The sequence below is a fragment of the Periplaneta americana genome, chromosome 4 (assembly GCF_040183065.1).
Source record: "Periplaneta americana isolate PAMFEO1 chromosome 4, P.americana_PAMFEO1_priV1, whole genome shotgun sequence".
NCBI classification, from domain to species: Eukaryota; Metazoa; Arthropoda; class Insecta; order Blattodea; family Blattidae; genus Periplaneta; species Periplaneta americana.
In genome coordinates, this window is record NC_091120.1 from 144441740 (window position 1) to 144460878 (window position 19139).

At 33.5% G+C, this 19139-nt stretch overlaps 1 protein-coding gene and 1 long non-coding RNA gene across 4 annotated transcripts in view; both read left to right on the top strand.

Annotated features, from left to right (window-relative positions):
• The window catches only part of LOC138698252 (V-type proton ATPase 16 kDa proteolipid subunit c-like), a 65932-nt gene that overhangs the window by 17228 nt on the left and 29565 nt on the right, over positions 1 to 19139 (top strand). The gene's annotated exons all lie outside the window — the stretch shown is intronic.
• On the top strand, positions 6913 to 17713 carry LOC138698251 (uncharacterized). Its single transcript, XR_011331792.1, has 4 exons — positions 6913 to 9510; positions 10460 to 10616; positions 10701 to 13970; positions 14194 to 17713. It is a non-coding gene; the product is annotated as an uncharacterized lncRNA (long non-coding RNA).

A 19139-nucleotide genomic window follows, 5' to 3' on the forward strand; every position in this document is an offset into this window, starting at 1 on the left:
TCTTACCGTTCCGTGTTTGAATTGCATATGAATAAGACCTGCTTAACAAAACTCAAATTCCCAGCTCATTTCCATGAGCCAATCCTTTGTCTATAAAATAAATTGTGACATAAGAATGACGCATAAAATCATGCCTTTCGCAATAATGTAATTGTCTATCATGCAATCGATTATCTTTTATCGCATGTAACTACAATATCTTACTTACTTACTTAAAATAGCTTTTAAAGAACCCGGAGGTTCATTGTCGCCCTCACATAAGCCCGCCATCGGTCCCTATCCTGGGCAAGATTAATCCAGTCCCTATCATCATATCCCACCTCCCTAAAATCCATTTTAATATTATCCTCCCATTACGCCTCGACCTCTCCAAAGATCTTTTTCCCTCAGATCTTCCAACTAATACTCTATATGCATTTCTGAATTCACCCATACGTGCTATATGCCCTGCTCATCTCAAACGTCTTAATTTAATGTTCCTAATTATGCTAAGTGAATGGCTAGAGGGAAAATCGTGTTAACCACAAAATACCTCCATTCTAGTGGAATGATCGTCCCCTCTGCTTCGCCTTGTGGACGTGAGGCTAGCAGCGAGCTGGTCGGTCTGGGCTCTTCATGGGCTGTAGCCACGGATTATTATTATCATTATTATTGTTATTATTATTATTGTTATTATTTTTATTACTATTATTATTAGGCCTATTATTAATTATGTTAAGCAAAGAATACAATGCGTGCAGATCTGTGTTGTGTAACTTTCTCCTTTCTCCTGTAACTTCATCCCTCTTAGCCCCAAATATTTTCCTAAGCACCTTAGTCTCGAACACCCTTAGCCTCTGATATATAAAGATACATGTACTTATTAGATTGACACATTCTGATATGCTTTTCAGGCAAGCTAACTAAACATATTAAACGAGGAATGCATCTGAAAAAGCTCGTCGAACCCAAAAACTAAACAAAATTAACAATTGATAATAATGTCTTCTGTTATGGACTTTGCTGACAGTACGACGTGTATTTGGTTTCAGAACTTAATAAATACCACGTAGAATATGTGTTCAAAAACACATGTTGTTGCAAAAGTACCTAAATCCAACAGTCTTTATTTTCAAGACTTCTTAAATCGGAGTTTATCAGTTGCGCGCATGGAAAGTTTTTACCTGAATTTTTTGCATCAGTTGTGCGCGGTGGTTCATAGTGATACTCATCAGTTGCTCGTGGTCATCATATTTTCGCAACATATTATTTTATAGAGACTTAGACTGTCTGTAGTTATTGGTTGGTTTGGTTAAATAATGTGTTTCAATCTTATCATGAAGTTGGTACTAGTCAAAAGAAATAAACATCTTAACAATAATTTTGTACTCATATTCTCTTATAACAGTACGAAAAGCTTTTTAAAAAATCAATTCTAATAATGTTCCCATATTGATATTTATTAAGGAGTTCTTCAATATACTGTTTCCGTTTTCGATATGTAGGATTCACCCTAGGAATATTAACTCTGTCATTCATTGTAATATACGTAATTATTGTTTGTATCTGAATGATAGCGTCAACGAATGTATGCATATGTGGATGTGTAGAGTTAAAATTAAGAGAAAATGCATTATGAAACGCTTCATATGCATTTGTGGTTCTGTTAGACGTAATTGTATCTGAAGCCCAAATCTCGGGAGGAAATAATGAATCGGAGGCAATGAAAATATTTACTAAATAATCAGCAAACTTTGTTACATTTTCAAAGTTTGATTGAATGCTAATCATATCCTGAACAGAAGCATCTTCGATTTCTTTCGGAGCGAGAAATGTTAGGCCAAATATCCACTGAAGCCATTTACCTATTTCACTGTTATCTTTGAATTTTGAAGAAAGGCCAAAACTCTGAATTTTTCGTCATCATGCCTGGAAAAATGAAACTCATAACCTACAATTAATGCTAATGACCACACTTTATTTACTGCTCTGTGAAAGGATACTTCGAAATCTGCTACGACATGTGCAGGTTGAAATTGGCAGTTCATATTATACAAATCCTGATTAATTCCCGTAAAACGTTCTCGTAGACTATTGTTGTTTTATTTGGAAATAGGCAGAATACTACTCGAATATACTGGTCATTTTTATGAACGTGTACAGTAAAAAACTCGTCAAATAATTTACAAGTCCGCGTCACCGTTTTTGGCGTGTGAAATAAGTAATGGGAACGTTAAGTGCGAGTGTTTTACATTTGCCGCAGTCAATCTGACAACTGTGTTTGGCAAATGGCTGATGTGACGTGTGTAGGAAGTGGTATCATTCTCAGCTGCACTAGCAACATGCTCACAAAATGGGCACTATTTATCTAGGACACACTCCAAAAACGCTGGCGCCAGCTATACAACAAAATTCAAAAGTACCGCCTACACAAATTTCACTTTGTCCACAGAGACACAGCAGATTGGTCTCAGTCGCAAAGCACATTGTATTAAAAAAAATTCAATTTTGTGATATCACAACTATAATATCGATCTGATTAGTGTTGCCAACATATTCAATGAAAACTTTCAAACTGTTCGTCGTTACCACCGAAATATAACTGATTTATAATACGAAAGCCTCCACGCGCAACTGATGTGCCTACATGGAGAATGCCCGCGCGCAACTGATTTGTTTATGTCGAAGCAGTTCGCGCGCAACTGATTAATTCTTAATCCTTTCGCGCGCAACTGATATACACCCTTTAAATCCATATTCAGCTATGTTTTATTGGAACTCATAAAATCTAACATTCATACGTACCGGCCGACAAGATATTTGGTCGAATTAAAAGTCATAAGAAAGCAAGGTAGTCATAAGAGCAGAAAAGTACAAAAGATATCTTCAACAATTTTGCTGAAGTCCTGCATTTAGGCAAAAAAGTACCGAGTTTTGATTGGGAGACTGCTGCAAGCTCTGTTCTGAAACCTGTCGGACAATGGCATTTTAAGTTTGCACGTTACACAAGAATAACACTTAAAAAACTACAAAAAATAATGTTGCGGTATCTGGTGAAATAAATTCTAATTCTAATTGTGTTTCCGAAGTCTCATACAAAAAGGCAAATCTTTCAGGGATATACATACATCCTTTGCCACTCCAATTACTGTTCCTGTCAAACAAGCAAAACTTGAAGATCTTGACAAATCACTTTGGAACTGAGTGGAGAAGCTTCAAGGATCTGGAGTTTTACAGAAGAATGTTCGACAATCCAGGAGTGGATACTGAACAGAATGACCTTGCGAATGAAGATATCAGTACAGAACTGGTCGCAGAAGAAGAAACAAACTTAAAAATATGATAAGGAACTTGAATTCAGATTTTATCTTATTACTGATTTCATTATCATTAATGTCTGTCACAAAAGAAATAGTTTCTTACTTTTGTTCTTACATAATACAGTTATTTTATACCAGTATTTTTTTTAACAAAACTCAAATCTTTGTGATGTAATTACAATACTTCTTAAATCCACTTTGTATTAGCAAAATTAGGTAAATCCTAACACAATAGCTAAAAAGACGAAGTGATCTTTAACTTCTAATTTCCAAGGACTTCAAAATTTGAATACATTGATATCGTGCATTTATTTCCATGTTAAACAATTAAATTCATTTATTAATACAGGAGTAATCAGTTTTTCGTCTTTCACCCAAAATCACTTACGATGAAGTTAACGAGTTTTGGAGATACACTCCTCAAATTCACTATTTTAGATGTCATATTTTTAGCATATTTTATATCACAATCAGAATGAAATATAACGTGTATTTTGCTAATAAATAATGTCAATGAATTTAATGTAAAGTAGTTTTAGTAAGAACAATTTTTTTAAGCCATGAAAACTTATTTAGTACATTTTCTACTTTAGGTTCAAGGTTGGAAGAACTGAAGTGTTTTATCTCTGATTCATGGTACCTCACCATAATGATATGGTTTGAGTATTACTACTACTACTACTACTACTTCTGTTACTGCTGCTACTACTACTACTGCTATAAGAAGCTTAACTGCTTCATGGATGCGATTGAACGGACGTATAAAAAAGTTTAAAGAATATAAGGCTCTTTACATGAGTGTGCAAAGACACACTCAAAAAAAAATTTCAAGGATCAGTACTTCTGAAAGGCAAGCAGAAGAATAAGACATAAATAACAAATAAATAACTACCATTTAATTTGATAAATTGACCGAGAAATATTATCCTAATTTAGTGGACTTTTTTCTGAGAAAAATTACGGAAATAAACTCAGACCTCTCCACATTATTTTTAGACTAATTTCGTGATGGTATTAATTGGTTGCTGAATGTCAAAGGATTCTAAGAAATTGCTAAGCACGAATAACACAGTATATCCTTCAACATATAACCGGTTACAATACGATTCGTACGTAACAGATTTCCTTGTTTAAAATAGTCTGGCCTTCACATTATGTTGTATAACAATTTGGTACTATAAAATATTATGTTAGTTTATTTTTCGTATATACTTCCTCCTCAAATGTAGTAATCAAATTATAATGTGCATTAAGGTAAATTAATTACCTAAGAAATTTCACATCTAAACTTTACCTATAATCAATCACTATAATAAAAAGGAAATGGAAACCCCGCAGCAAATAACACTGAGAAAAACTATTGAAATATGCTTACGCACGAGATTCGTGAATACCTACGATTTCGTCAGCATCTGAAAATGGACAATCAGAGGCATGTTACTGTTTAATGACACATACTTTTTCATCATACGCTTGAAGAATTTCGTAACAATTCAGTTCCATTATCATGTTAGGAATTATATTACAGGTGTAGTAGGAATACACATAAATGGTTCATTTGATCCTATCAGGCAACGCAGTCTCAACTATAGTCGCCGAAAACATGGGCGCTCCGGGGCTCAAGCATCTAATATATACAGGATGTTAAAAGTATCCAGTATTTTAGGAAGTGATAGTATGCATCAAAACAAGAAAAAAAATGTCTAATAAACATAGGTCCTACAACACATACTTTCTGAGATCTGAATACTTGTTCATAGGAGGTGTTCAATGTCACGTCCATGTATGGTAATGCATTCCTCTGACATACAATACAGCAAACTATCAGATAATCATACCATAGTTGACACCCCTGGCATGGAATAATGATACGTCGCAAGGAATACTGAAAAACAAAAGTTTGGTTGCGGATATGAGCGGGGTTTAGCAGAGATGGTGTTGTGAATTTTCGTAATCAGCATTTGTGGGCTGATGAAAATTCCCATGCAGTTGAAGAAATAAGGCATCAGCACCAATTCTCAATCAATCGTATGGTCAGGCGATAGATTAAAGGCCATACGTGCTACCACCACAGAGATTAACTGGGGCTCGTTATAAAGATTTTCTTATTAATGTATTGCCTACCTTGCCGGAGTATGTGCCATGTCAGCAAAGACTACAGATGTGGTTCATGCATGATGGCACACCGGCACATTTTTTTCCGCAATGAGCGTGAACACCTGGCGCTGATATTTCAGGACCGCTGGATTGATTGGGGAGCCTCACACTTTGGCCTGCTCGTTTCTCAAATCTAAATCCCCTAGACTTTTGGTAATCAAGAACAACCAGGTCAATTTCAAAGAGTGCGTGATTCCTTACGCCGAAGGGCAGAGGAATGCGTTGCCATTAATGGAAGTCACATTGAGCACCTCCTATGAACAAGTGTTCAAATCTCAGAAAGTATGTGTTGTAGACTCATGTTTATTAGACTTTTTTTCTTCTTTTGATGCATACTAGCACCTCCTAAAATATTGGATACTTTTTTTTAACACTCTGTATATTTATAATTTTGTGCTGAAATTAATTTCGATTTTAACTTTCGTGCCACGATGAGGGGAAAAAATAATTTTCATGGATTATGTAATCTGGACTTCACAATTTATACGATAGAATTTAAAACATTTGGATTAGCTATCGATTGAATTCTTTTTCAGGGGAGATTATCTACCCTACCACCAATGCGCCAACGTTATATTTGTTCATTTAATGACTCATTATTTTCGGAACTATTGAAAATATAACAAAATTTTAGTAGGATAAAGATACACGATTTTCAAGGAAGCTGACGCAGATTTATTAGGACATACAAGTTGTAAAAAAATATTTGAATTTTTTTAAAGTAATGTAGATTTTATTGTTATTTTATGCAAATGTTCAATTTCCTCAGAAACTATAAATGATAGAAGGATGAAATTTTAAATACATGTTAACAACAATACAATAATGAAATGGACTCACACTAAGCGATGTATGTTTATTAGTTTGATCAGAAAAAATATTTTACACTAAAAGTAAGAACCGGGTAGCTCAGTTGGTAGAGCAGCTGGTTACGGACTGGAATGTCCGGGGTTCGGTCCCAGGTGGTGACAAGATTTTTTCTTCTTGCCAAACTTTCAGAACGGCCCCGAGGTTCACTCAGCCTCCTATAAAATTGAGTACCGGGTCTTTCCCGGGGGTAAAAAGCGGTCAGAGCGTGATGCCGACTACACCACCTCATTCTAGTGCCGAGGTCATGGAAAGCATGGGACTCTACCTCAATGTCTCCCAAGTTCCTTCATGGCATGTTACGGGGATACCTTTAACTTTTAAAAGTAAGAAAATTAAATCAACATTATTTTAAGAAATCATATATACTTCTACAACTCTTATTTTTTATATATAAATCTTTGTCCCTTTGCTTATAATTCTTGTATCTTTATCATGTAAGAATTTCAATACCTTAGATAATAAGTAATTAAATAAGCAAATTTGACATTGAGTGTATAGAGTAGGGGAGACTGTTGTAGTACTTTTAGCATAGTGTACCTTTGAACATTTTTTTTTTTAATTTTTGCTGCCACCTAGAGGACTCAAACCGAAGTAGATTGTAGAGAAAGCCGCTAAGTAGCTCTGGTCGTAGTTTCAGTTTGATTTACTGCAAAGTGTGAGTTCTGTGGACAAAGGATTTTTTTAGTACCAAAAGTAAACATTTCGTCCATTGATATATGTTTTCTAACACAAAATCAGGTTGTATTTGTTAATATCTTTCAAGTACGGTGAGTTCCCTATCATCTGGTGAGTAATAACATATTTTAATTTCCATGATTTATTTGAACCTCTAGTTTTGGGAGCTATATTTGTTTAAACGTGCACCCTCTTGCACCTTTGAACACAAAACATCTTGTACCATGCAACACGTTCCAGCGTACACGATACTATAGGTTTTTGTTTTTCTTTTATTTTAAGATCATGTCACGAAGTAAATTTGGAGTTAAGAGACCCCCCATTGACACGGATGTCTTGAAGAAAGCTGTTGAAGCAGTTATTGCTCCTCCAGGAAATAAAATCTAAATCAGAGAAGCCTGCTCTGGTTTATGATGGAAAATACATTTTAAATATGATTGTCAGTTTTTACAGTTATATTCCCAGCTATATTTCATGTGTTCCAACTTACAAGAGGGTATGTTCCAAGGTATATGAACCTGTTGTACCTTTGAACACATTACAATCCCTTCATTTTATTTTTTCCATCCTTAATAGATCTGTAAAACAGGAAAATACATACAGGAAGATTTAAAGGAATCTTAAATAATTATTTCAAGCATTCTTTTATTTAAAAAATTTCATTTCCCAAAATTAAAACTAAAATAAAATGTGAAAAGTGTTAAAAGTACAACAATCTCCCGTAGGTAATCTTCTCTTCACGGTAGCAAGCATTAGTATTCTTAATAGAAGGCGATATCGTCTTGTATTATTATATTATTGCTCTGGAAACTAATCCAAAACTTTTAACTCTTTCTGTTGCGGAGCAAAGAGCAATAAAGCATTTGTTACAGAAGGGGTTTCTTCTTGGCATAAAATTATTAAACGACTTTTTTCTTTTGCTAACGCTGCGTATATTGACGTGTAGTCATTTGCGCCTCTGTCTACTTTTTGGCGATTATGATAAAGAATCCTGTCCTGAGGTAGGGGCACTCTGTTAGCCCCTGTGGTTGGAGATGTCTATTCAAACGTCGCGGTCAATGACGTCATCAGGACATACACGAACTTCTCCAGACTCTTGTTCCACTCTTACATTAAAAAAAAAAGCGAGAGGAGGAAGTGCTCCGAGAAGGCCCTATTGAGACGTCTGCATTAGGCTATAGTTTATGTCTCATACTACTATTTTTATATTACAACCAATAAAAACTAGTAAATACAAAATGTAAATCGTATTTTTACGCAATGCAGAATAGTGTGTGTAGCGCGGTAGAGGAGAAAGAGGTGAGAATATAGGTGCTTTAACGGTTAGGGGAATTATCCGATCTATACCTTGAATATCTTTGATTCCAGCTGTGAAAATAAGCAGGATATTGTAAATCAGTCTTAAATATGTGGCAACAAGTGTCTTGGACGAGTGCTGCCATCTAGCGGTGGAAGAGTGAATCAAGAAAACATTTAAGCCAGCTGTGGCGGGGAGGTATACTTCTCCTTACTTCCAGTTCACGAACTTCGTCTTGAGTGTAGTGATGGGCGAAGTTGTTCTTTTCCCGGAACAGTTCCGACGGTTCCGGTTCCGAAAAAATACTATGTTCCAAATAACAGTTCCGAAATAACAGTCACCAGTGGTGATGAGTCGGAGTCGTTGAGTCGTTCAAACGAACGGTACAGTACACTCCCTCTTCACCATGCAGCTCACACTGGAGCACTCAGAGGCATGACATAGTACACATTCTTATCTATAGATGGCACTGCAATGCACATTCGAATCGATTTTGGAAAATTGCTGTGCATGCGGACAGAACTCAAAAGCTTAATGTTATAGGGAAGACCAGGTAACTTGATACCCTAAGGGTGAAACCTAACCATTTTTCCCCCATTACTACAAATGCTAGTGGATTATGGTGATTTTCTAGTTTGAAGGTTGAATTTTCTTTTGCCAACTTCGTTTCGAATTTCGATACTGACAAATACTATAAATGGTAGTGATTTTGTAACTGGTATGTTGGCAGCTGAGGCAAATATCGACAATATTTGCCGGTACTGGAGTTCCATGAAATTAAAATTGTACTAGATTTCTCAGCCGGTTACTGGAGGATAGTGAAATTCGAACTTATTAATAATTAATTAATATTAGTATTAATATTAATACATAATAGTTATTTTATGTGTTGCGTTGTGGTTATAATTCAAGAATAGTCAGATAAGTACGCATAAATATAATATATTTGGGCGTGATAATGCACGTGGGTAATGGATAGAAATATTATTTCAAATTTTAATGAATTTCTTTCGTGTTTAGATTTTTATTACTATGTCAAAAAAATGAAATAGTGTTGCAGTGACTCCTCCAAGGAAGAAAATGTGTGGCATTCAGAGTACGCTTCAGAAATCTGTAGTTCACGTGTATAATGAGTTGAAGAAAGAAGATAATGAAGAAGGAATTATGCTAACGGAGACAGCAATTACAACCAGAATAGGAAAATTATTAGGAGTAAGTATTCTTAAGCATACATTTCAAAGTGGTATTCAGTTTTAGGAGTTTGCACTAATAATTTCATGATTGTGGTCAAACAAAACAAATTTTTAGGTTAGGCCTAGATCTTTAATCAAGTCAGTGATTTTCATATTGCCAAACTAAATACATTTAAGATACTGTAATACTGCAGTAGGTGATAGCTTAAATACATTTACAAATTAGACGAACAAATAATCAAACAGCACGAAAGTAAATTTCCAGTTTTCTCTTTTGGTATTAAATTAACCGTTCAGATCACAATTTACTTGCCACATCGGCCGAAGAAAATACAAGTCATATTGTAATTATTAACTTGATATTGCAGCAAATATTACATGAATGTTGGCCTGTTATGGTGCTTAAAAATAATTCAGTTTTATATAATAACTATATAACATACTCTATAAAGCATAGGAACGTTGACTGGCTGAATAATTTATTCATGACTGGTCTAAGTAATATTAAATATGGTGTTTCTTCAGAAAAGCTACCCCACCCAAAGTACTTGTTAAGATATAACACTCGAGAGGACGAGGACGCACTACTGGGAAACTAACCATTTCTCTTCGTCCTGGACCTCTCGCATGTTATATTGGTAATTAGTAACAAGTTTGAGGGAGGGACTACAACAATGCATTAGAATATACAGGTAAGTGTTAAAGGATTTTTGTGCTGAAAGTATTTGTGGCTGTGCACTAAAACCACGTGTTCATCACTATGTAAATATCACAGAAATCAATTAAACAAAATAAAATTATGCCTTCTTTGGTGTAGCTTTTCTGGAGAATTACCTAAATATTAGCCTAATTAAACCTATCGTAGACCCAACCTAACATGTTGATCATTTTCTATTATGTTGGTATCATGCATGAATTTTATGATATAACAATTTTTAGAAGTGTTATGTTATTGTTTGTTATTACAGCTTGGCTTTACTACAGCCACGAAAGTGATAAATTCACACAAGGGGACCCCACTCGTGACACCAGGAAAACATAGACTACGTAAACATCCAGTGACTGATGCTGATGATTTTACGAAAGATGCAATTGCGAGATTTATTTATGACAAGTTACATAAAGGTAGGGAAGTTATGCAATGTAATTCTGATATTAGTCATAGGCCTATGTATAAAAATATGGCATAATTTTCATTTACTGTTACAGGGGAAGTACTAACAGCAGCAAAAGTTCTGGAACATATGAATGATGATTATGAAACATATTTATTTAGAGTATCCTTATCATCGGTGAAAAAAATTTTGAAAGAGATGAAATTTCTATGGAGCAAAGGGGATCCTTATACACATGTATGAGAAAGTGATGTTATTCGTTTTTAAGAGAATATATAAGAAATGTGGAGCGTGAGAACCCTAAACCCGTAGTATTCTTGGATGAGACTTGGATTTTTATGAATGGTAAATTTCAATGTATTGTGAGACATTGAGTGATTGAATTTTTTACTAACAAATAGGTTAACACTTATGTGGAATATGAAATTGCAATTAATATAGGCTACTAGTAATGAATTCAGGTGGGAACAACATGTTTTGCAATTAATAGTTTCATATTATAACTAGAGGTTAGTTATAAAATTCTTGAACGGTTTTCCTGTCTTTAAAATTTTTGTGTCTCTTAGAGTGTCAATGTGAATTGCTTTTCTCTCTCTGTTTTTTTAAGTAGGATCACCCACTTATTCATGAAATAAACCAGGTGAAGTTTCCAGTGACATGAATGGTGTTATTCATAGATAGAGATGGCCCATATTTCACAAACCGATATTTTGTCACAGGTATTTTTTTGTCACAGATAAACCTGTGACTGATGACGCGAAATATCTGTGACAAAATATCGCTATCGAAATCTGCTCCGTATTCAGTACTCTGTGACTGTTGCAACGTCTGCGACTGATATTTTCTCCTCTACATCGTGGGTTTGCGCATGATACAATAACAGCAATCGGGCGACAATAACAGCAATCGGGCGACAATAACAGCAATCGGGCGGTGGTATTTGATTATTTTTTCGTGATATTTTATTCAATATTATTTTTTTCAAAGTGATGATGTGTTGCAAAGTTATTAGCGGCATTATAATAATATAATCATGAATCTGACATTTTGTTTTCATATTAAGTCTGAATATATGTTTTATAAATATTTTATATATTCCCCCGAGATCTTCACATTTTCATATTACTGTGAATATATATTAATGTATAAGTATTTTCCACTCAATTTTTACGCAGTAACAATATTTTTTTTAGTTATACTATTAATTACAAACAGAATAGTTACAGCAGCCTACATTATTTTAATAACTTTACATGTACTTCTCTCATTTATGTATGATCCAGTTTTAATGTATAGCTCTAACACGAACAGTGCAGGGTAGTATTAATTAAAATAATTAAACTTAAAATAAAATTATTTGTAATAAGTTCATTACCGGTATGTTGTTTATGGTTATTAACTCTTAGGAAATCGCACAGTGCTTTCTAACATTGGTACTCGTGTGGGGTGTTATTTCACCCAATTAATAGGCCTAATCAATGTTCTAAACTTGATATTTAGTGATATTTATCTAGATATTGTTAAAATCATCAACTTGCAAGTAATTTTCAACTTTTAAATATAATAATATGGGGTAGTTAGCAAAAATTGTCAATTTTATAAATTCCAAAAAGATCTGACATCTAGCAGACACTGCTCCAACAAATCGTTCTCATTGCCCTTGCACACTTTTAAAATAGACCTACACTTACACATAAATGGGATAATTAATTACATTTGAAAATAAGGGGTATCAAACGTAAATCATGTTAGTTCACTCCGTGTCACTGAACGTTATGCTCTTCCGAACTTTCGAAGCATTTCTCACAAGCTGACAACAGCACCTATAGAATTAAAACCGAACGAGATAAAACTTATTTGGCTAAACTAACCTTGAGGTAGTTTCCTTCGTATTCCCCTTATACACCTTGCATATACGAATCTGTGACAGGTTAGGTTTGGTTAGTTTAGGCTTTGTTATGCCTTGGATATACGATCAACTGCATCTCCACAAACAATCAAATTCAACGATTTTCACTTCCCAAATCACCGAAACTACCTCAGCGCTAGTTTAACCTGAGGAACTGTCTCTCCACAAAAAAATTCCTTATAAATGCAATGTTTTTCACATCCGAAATTGCCGAAACTACTTCAGCGCTAGTTTCACCATCTTATTATAAATGATATAGTGATTACACGATTTAAATAATAATAATAATAATAATAATAATAATAATAATAATAATAATAATAATAATAATAATAATAATAATAATACCATTGGTTACCAATACTTTATCTTGTGTAATATCCTGTCTGAACAACTGTCTTGTTCTGTAAATATTTTCTATTGTTTTTCCGAATACTTATGTTTCGTTAATTTTTATTCTGACTCAATATTATAATGTTAATGCACGACTTAAAATAATTTATCGATTATATTATATACAATAAAAAGGATCAATTTTTAAAACGATTAGGATAATCACATAACCTCAATTTCTCCGTACCCAACTACATTAAAAATTATCAACTGATTCCATATCTACAATCAACTACGATATAACCTCTTGGTATATAAGGTTAACTTTTTACATGTTGCTGTTCAGTTAGATTAGTAGGCTATTTATTTGTTAATGGTACATGTACATAATTTATTTGTTGATTTTCCCAAATAAACCACTGAAGTGTGGCGTGTATAGAGAAATCGTATTCACATTGCACTGCTCTTCAATATTTCCTGTTTATTTTTATCGGTGTGACAAAATATCGGTATAATTCATGCATATTGTGCTTACTTAGCGATATAAAATATCGGTGTGACAAAATCACAGATATTTAATTGTCACAGTCACAGTTGTCACAGATACTTGAAAATATCGTTTAAGCTCAACTCTATTCATAGACCAACAAATGAGGGTGGAAGATTAGATGCCGGAACGAAAGGTGGATTTATACTCGGTAAGTTATATTGATTTATATTTTACATAAATTTGGCAAGAGTAATTTTTTAAATCAGGGTACAAAAATATAAAAATTGGTGACTAAATAAAAACGTGGAAAAGCCTTTCACCAAAGAGGATCTCATGTCATGTTATGTTATGTTTTATTTTCTTTATTTAAATGCTGTGAATTCATGTGACGTAATTATATGCCCAGGTATAATTTTTATTGCAGGTGCTGATTTAATTTTTTCATGCAATTGAAAGAAAAGTCAGGACTACCATAGTGCTATGATTAGCCCTGTAGTTGAGAAGTGGGTGCAAACACAGTTGTTGACCTGAGAACATTAGGGCAATGCGTTATTGTCATGGATAGTGCTGCATATCATAGCAGACTTGTGAAAAATCAGCCAACAACAAAATGGAGGAAAGAACAGCTACTGGTGATTGCAACTGAATATAATAGATTTGTTGTACTAAATGATAAGAGTTGATGGTGTGAAATCACCTTTTGATATTACATTGCAATATTAATTTCCATACTTTACAGTCATTATTATTATTATTATTATTATTATTATTATTATTATTATTATTATTATTATTATCATTACTATCATTACTACTACTACTACTACTCTTATAGATGCTACTTTTTTCTTTCAGGTGAAATTGAATCTACATAAGAATCCTAAAACAACAGAGCCTTGCCAATTACTGTTCTGAAGCGGCCTTATCTTATGTGTTGTGTCTATATACAATTAATTCTTTCAGTTTTTTTCCCCCTTTAATGTAATGAAGTTGTTGGTTGATTGATACCAAGTGTTCAGCAGTTGATGTCATTTGTTATCTTGCACTCCAATATTTAACCAGATGATTGAAAGCTGTGTAAAGTTAAACAGTCAAGACAATGATCCATATCTTCATTGAGATTTCAGAAATGGCATGGGGAGATTCTGAAATATCAGTTCTTTGTAAATATTTGAGACAATCATGGCCTGTGATAATATGAGTACTGCCACTGTAGATTTTCATAGAAGTTCAGTTATTAAATTAGGTGTATTATTTTTACTATGTATTGTACTATATTTTTGTTTCGCTTAATTGATGAATTATATATGCTGTAAATTGAATAGTAGACTGTAGGTCTATAGCTTAACTGATGAATTGTATGTGCTGTAAATTAAATAGTAGGCTGTATACCACAAGTGATGAATTGTTTATGCTTGTAATGTGAAGTAATTTGCATGATATTTATTATCAGTTTCTGTATATTTCAACTGATTGAATTGTTTATACTTTTAAATTGAATTAACTTGCTTGCTATGTATTATATTTTATAGCTTAACTGATGAATAATTGTTTAGGTTTGTCAATTTAATAATCTGAGTGCCATGTACTTCATATTTTTAGTGGAGCCACCAATGTAGCTTAGTCGGTAGACTCGTTGGCCTGCAAATTCAGAGCTGCACTCGAGGGTAGTTTGGATCCCCCATTTGGTCTGATTAGTTGGTTTCTTCTGAGGATTTTCCTCCATCGTGGAGCGGATGCCGGATGGCCTATTGCAATTTTTTCATTTGCTTTAGAATCATTCCGATTTTTGTTACCACATTGTCATGTTCTGATCTTGTTATTCTTTTAACAGTGTGGTAAGATGCAGGTATAGATAACCTTACAGTAATTTTGCTACCTTTCAGCTACCTCATTACCTCCCACTCCATAAAGTTCATGGATCCACGGAAGTATCAGTCGTCGATGTAATTCGACCATTTTGCTTAAAATATTAAAACACTGTAAAATATTGAGATTTCATGCTGTTACGTCCATTACTGCAGCAACAATATCTGATTTTGAATCTGATAGTATGACAGCCTTCTCAGATTTATGAAGTCGATACTGGAGATTTTGTAAGCTTAAAAGTGTATCTAAATTTTCACTATCAAAATTAGTCAGTGTTTTAAGTTAGTTAGTTAGTTAGTGGCGTTTAAAAAGGGCGCGTCAGCTACTATGGCTATTTGCGCCCTTATCTAAAATCTTTCACTAAACACAAACACAATACAATAACCAGAATGTTTAAAAAACTAAAAAGCGTTGTCACGGTTAAAATGGGGCAAACAAGTGTTTGTATATAATTCCCTGTAAAAGGGAATATACTAGTATTGTACTACAACACCACTACATCTATGGCTTGGTAAACAGGATCCATCTATAAAAAAATACTGTATGTAGTCACTCACTGACCAGATCATTTATCGTTTCTAATGATTTTTAAAATGTCTGGAGAAGTATCACATTTCTTAACATCATCTGTTAAAGTTAACTTATATACTATTCATTTTAAAATAACTTGGGATTGTGTTTTATTAGTAAAGTTTCCCTTAATTGAGCAAGTTTGAGTTCTCCAAGTAGAGTCAAAAAGTCTGTTGGGATTTTGGCTCAGTTTATTAATATTTGTGGACTGTGATTTGTTGTTCTAGACAACCATATTATCTGCAAATGATGAGATTATCATAAGATCCATTTCTTTAGTTAGACCATCGACATTAATATTGGAAAATGTATTCCTGAAAACAACAATGTGGGAAGCCCAGATGAATCTGTCTCTATTTACATATTTGTGACAATAAATCAAATAATCAAGTCACTGACCCAGTGTAACACTTTATCATGGACACCCTAAGTTTGCAATTTCTTAAGTGATTTATATCTACAGAGCCATATGATCCTTGAAAATAAATTAAAATTGTTAAGTTGTTTTGTTTTCTGTTTAAAATATCTTTAATATCTTGACTAAAATTTAAAATCTGTCCATTTGTTGAATGCAATTCTCTAAAGTCAACCCAATAAAATGAAAGTTAGTTACTAGATTCCAGGAACCAATTCAATCTATGAAATCATCTCTTCCATAATTTTGGCTATCATACTAGTAAGTGGTATCTGTCGATAACTCGAAAAGATATTAGTTGAATAATTGCTTTTCAAAATTGATGTTATGATAGATTTTCTCCAGACAGATATTGTATTTTAGATGAGATTACAAGATAAAAGTAGTGAGTTTGCTTGTTTGCCAACATGTTTAAGAAAATCAGCATGTGTATTGTCTGGACTTGGAGATGTTTTGGGTCTTATGTTATTAAATTAATAGTAATATTCAGTTCTTGATTAAATATTGTTATATAAAGTAGATAGTAGATTTAATATGTCTTTCAGTTTTTCCTTAATAGTCTGACGTACACAGATAAAACTAACAACCACACCACCAACTAATCTAACAGAAATTAAAATATAATTAAATGTAGAAAAAGTCATTAAAATTATAAATACACGTAATAAACCATAACCCCCTAATTTCAACAATATACTATTTTATTCCCTTTTACAGCATGTAGATAATTATTAATTATAGTTATTACTTATTAGCATAATATTTATTGAACTTATTGGCTATTTCACTTCGTTTGAAATACGTTATTGTGTACAAAAAGCATTTTTTGATGATCGTTTCATGCTGTATGTTGTGTATAAATCTATGATTTCTGGCCATCTGTTCTGTGTAATCCATCTTTTGTATAGAATTAATAAAATATTATTTTGGTTGTAATTATTTTATTAATTGAGTATTTAATTTTCACCAGCTCACATTTCTTGAATCATTTGTTTTTTCTTATTTAAATTTAGGACACAAGAGCCAAAAAGAGACTTCACAGTTATGTATCATACATTTTTTCAATGACAGACGTGGAGTTGCAGAAATAATAAGTGTAAGTGTAGCATTATTAAGCAATTTACAAACAAATGAAATCTTTAAAAAGGTATCTACAAGTGAAATTACTTATGGCTTTTAAGGACCAAAATTATTTTTGTAAGTTGATTTATTATTATTTCAGTTTTAGCCTAGTTGTATTATCCATTTCCTTACTAATTTCAAAAGATAATCAGAAGTTCATTCGAATTCCAACCAAAAGTCAATTGGTTATTAATTTATCTACCTTTAGGAAGTACAGTATATGTACGCTGGAATCTTTGAAGTGAAGTGACAATAATTTAATTGGTCTTGGAACAGATTTGATTCTTGAATATTATATACTATACTTTGTTGTATATTTACGTCTAGTAACCTATTAATGCTAATACTAATAATAATGTAAAGGAATAAAAGAATAGAACATAGCAATACATTTCTCATTATTATTATTCTCATTATTATTGAAACTATTTAGAATAACCTTCCAACATTAAAGTAAAGTACGGTGAGTAAAGAAGTCATTCAGTGCATAGGATCGTGATTTTACTACATGTGGTGATATCTGGTAACAGTTGGCAACACTGACAAGGCGGAAATATTTGCTGTTTGGGAACTGAACTTACGTGATCCTCACTGTTGACTACAAGGACAGAATACAACACTTTGTTTTCGTACATAAAGTTATAAAGACATGGTAGCCAACTAAAAAAAATAACATAACATTTAAAACATATGGTATGTAATTTCTGTTCTCTCTATTACATAATAAAAAGAAAAACAAATCATTAATTTTTATTTTTACTTTTCTTAATGCACAGTTATAATAACAACAACAACAACAATAATAATAATAATAATAATAATAATAATAATAATAATAATAATAAATATTACAATTTCATAAATAAAAAAGATATATATTGGCAGTAATGAAACCTGGAAACCCCGCAGCGGGTTAGTAAAATGTTGGAATCGCATCTTTACCAAAGTGTAATTTAAACTTCGCATTAAACCTCCTCTCCAAATCAGTACTTATAAGGGCAGTTTCCAACAAATAATGCTACAACATTTTTGTCGTTCTTTGATAACAGAGAAGATAGCACAAAAACTTGTGCTTGTCAGACTTAACCTCAACAAACGACATACAGACATTGTAACTAAACCACTCATTACCATTTACGACTTTAACCTTTGTATAGAATCAGCTGATCAACGAATTAATAATAGTATGCGTACTTTATGACTTTGTAGAATGTTTATAAAACAGAATTAGTCAACTAATGGTGAAATAAACCATAAAGCGGGAATGAATATTACAGATTATTAAATACTTACTATAACATTACAGATGATTGGCCAGTCTTACAAATGTTGATATTAAAGTTCGCGCCACCGCAAGGATTTCAATTTCCATGCGCCCCCCCCCTCCAACCACGTGAGAGTTTCAAGTACCAACTTTATCCAACTTTTCCAAGTACAACATAAAGAACAACGAGAACAGTGTAACTGCAGCTGTCGTTGGTTCATCGGAACAAGCTCCGACGCTCCGACGTTCCGACTGTTATCTCGGAGTCGGAACATACCTTGTGCAACGCGGTACTGCGAGCCCGCAACAGCTGGGCAAGTGAGCAGCTCGGAGTCGGAACACTGTTATTTCGGAACAGGAGGTTCCGACCTACTGTTCATTTTTGCAACAGTTCCGAGGGAGTCGGAACATAGCAACGCGGTACTGCAAGCCCGCAACAGCTGGGCAAGTCAGCAGCTCGGAGTCGGAACACTGTTATTTCGGAACAGGAGGTTCCGACCTACTGTTCATTTTTGCAACAGTTCCGAGACCGGAACAGTTCCAAAATAACTGTTGTGTTAT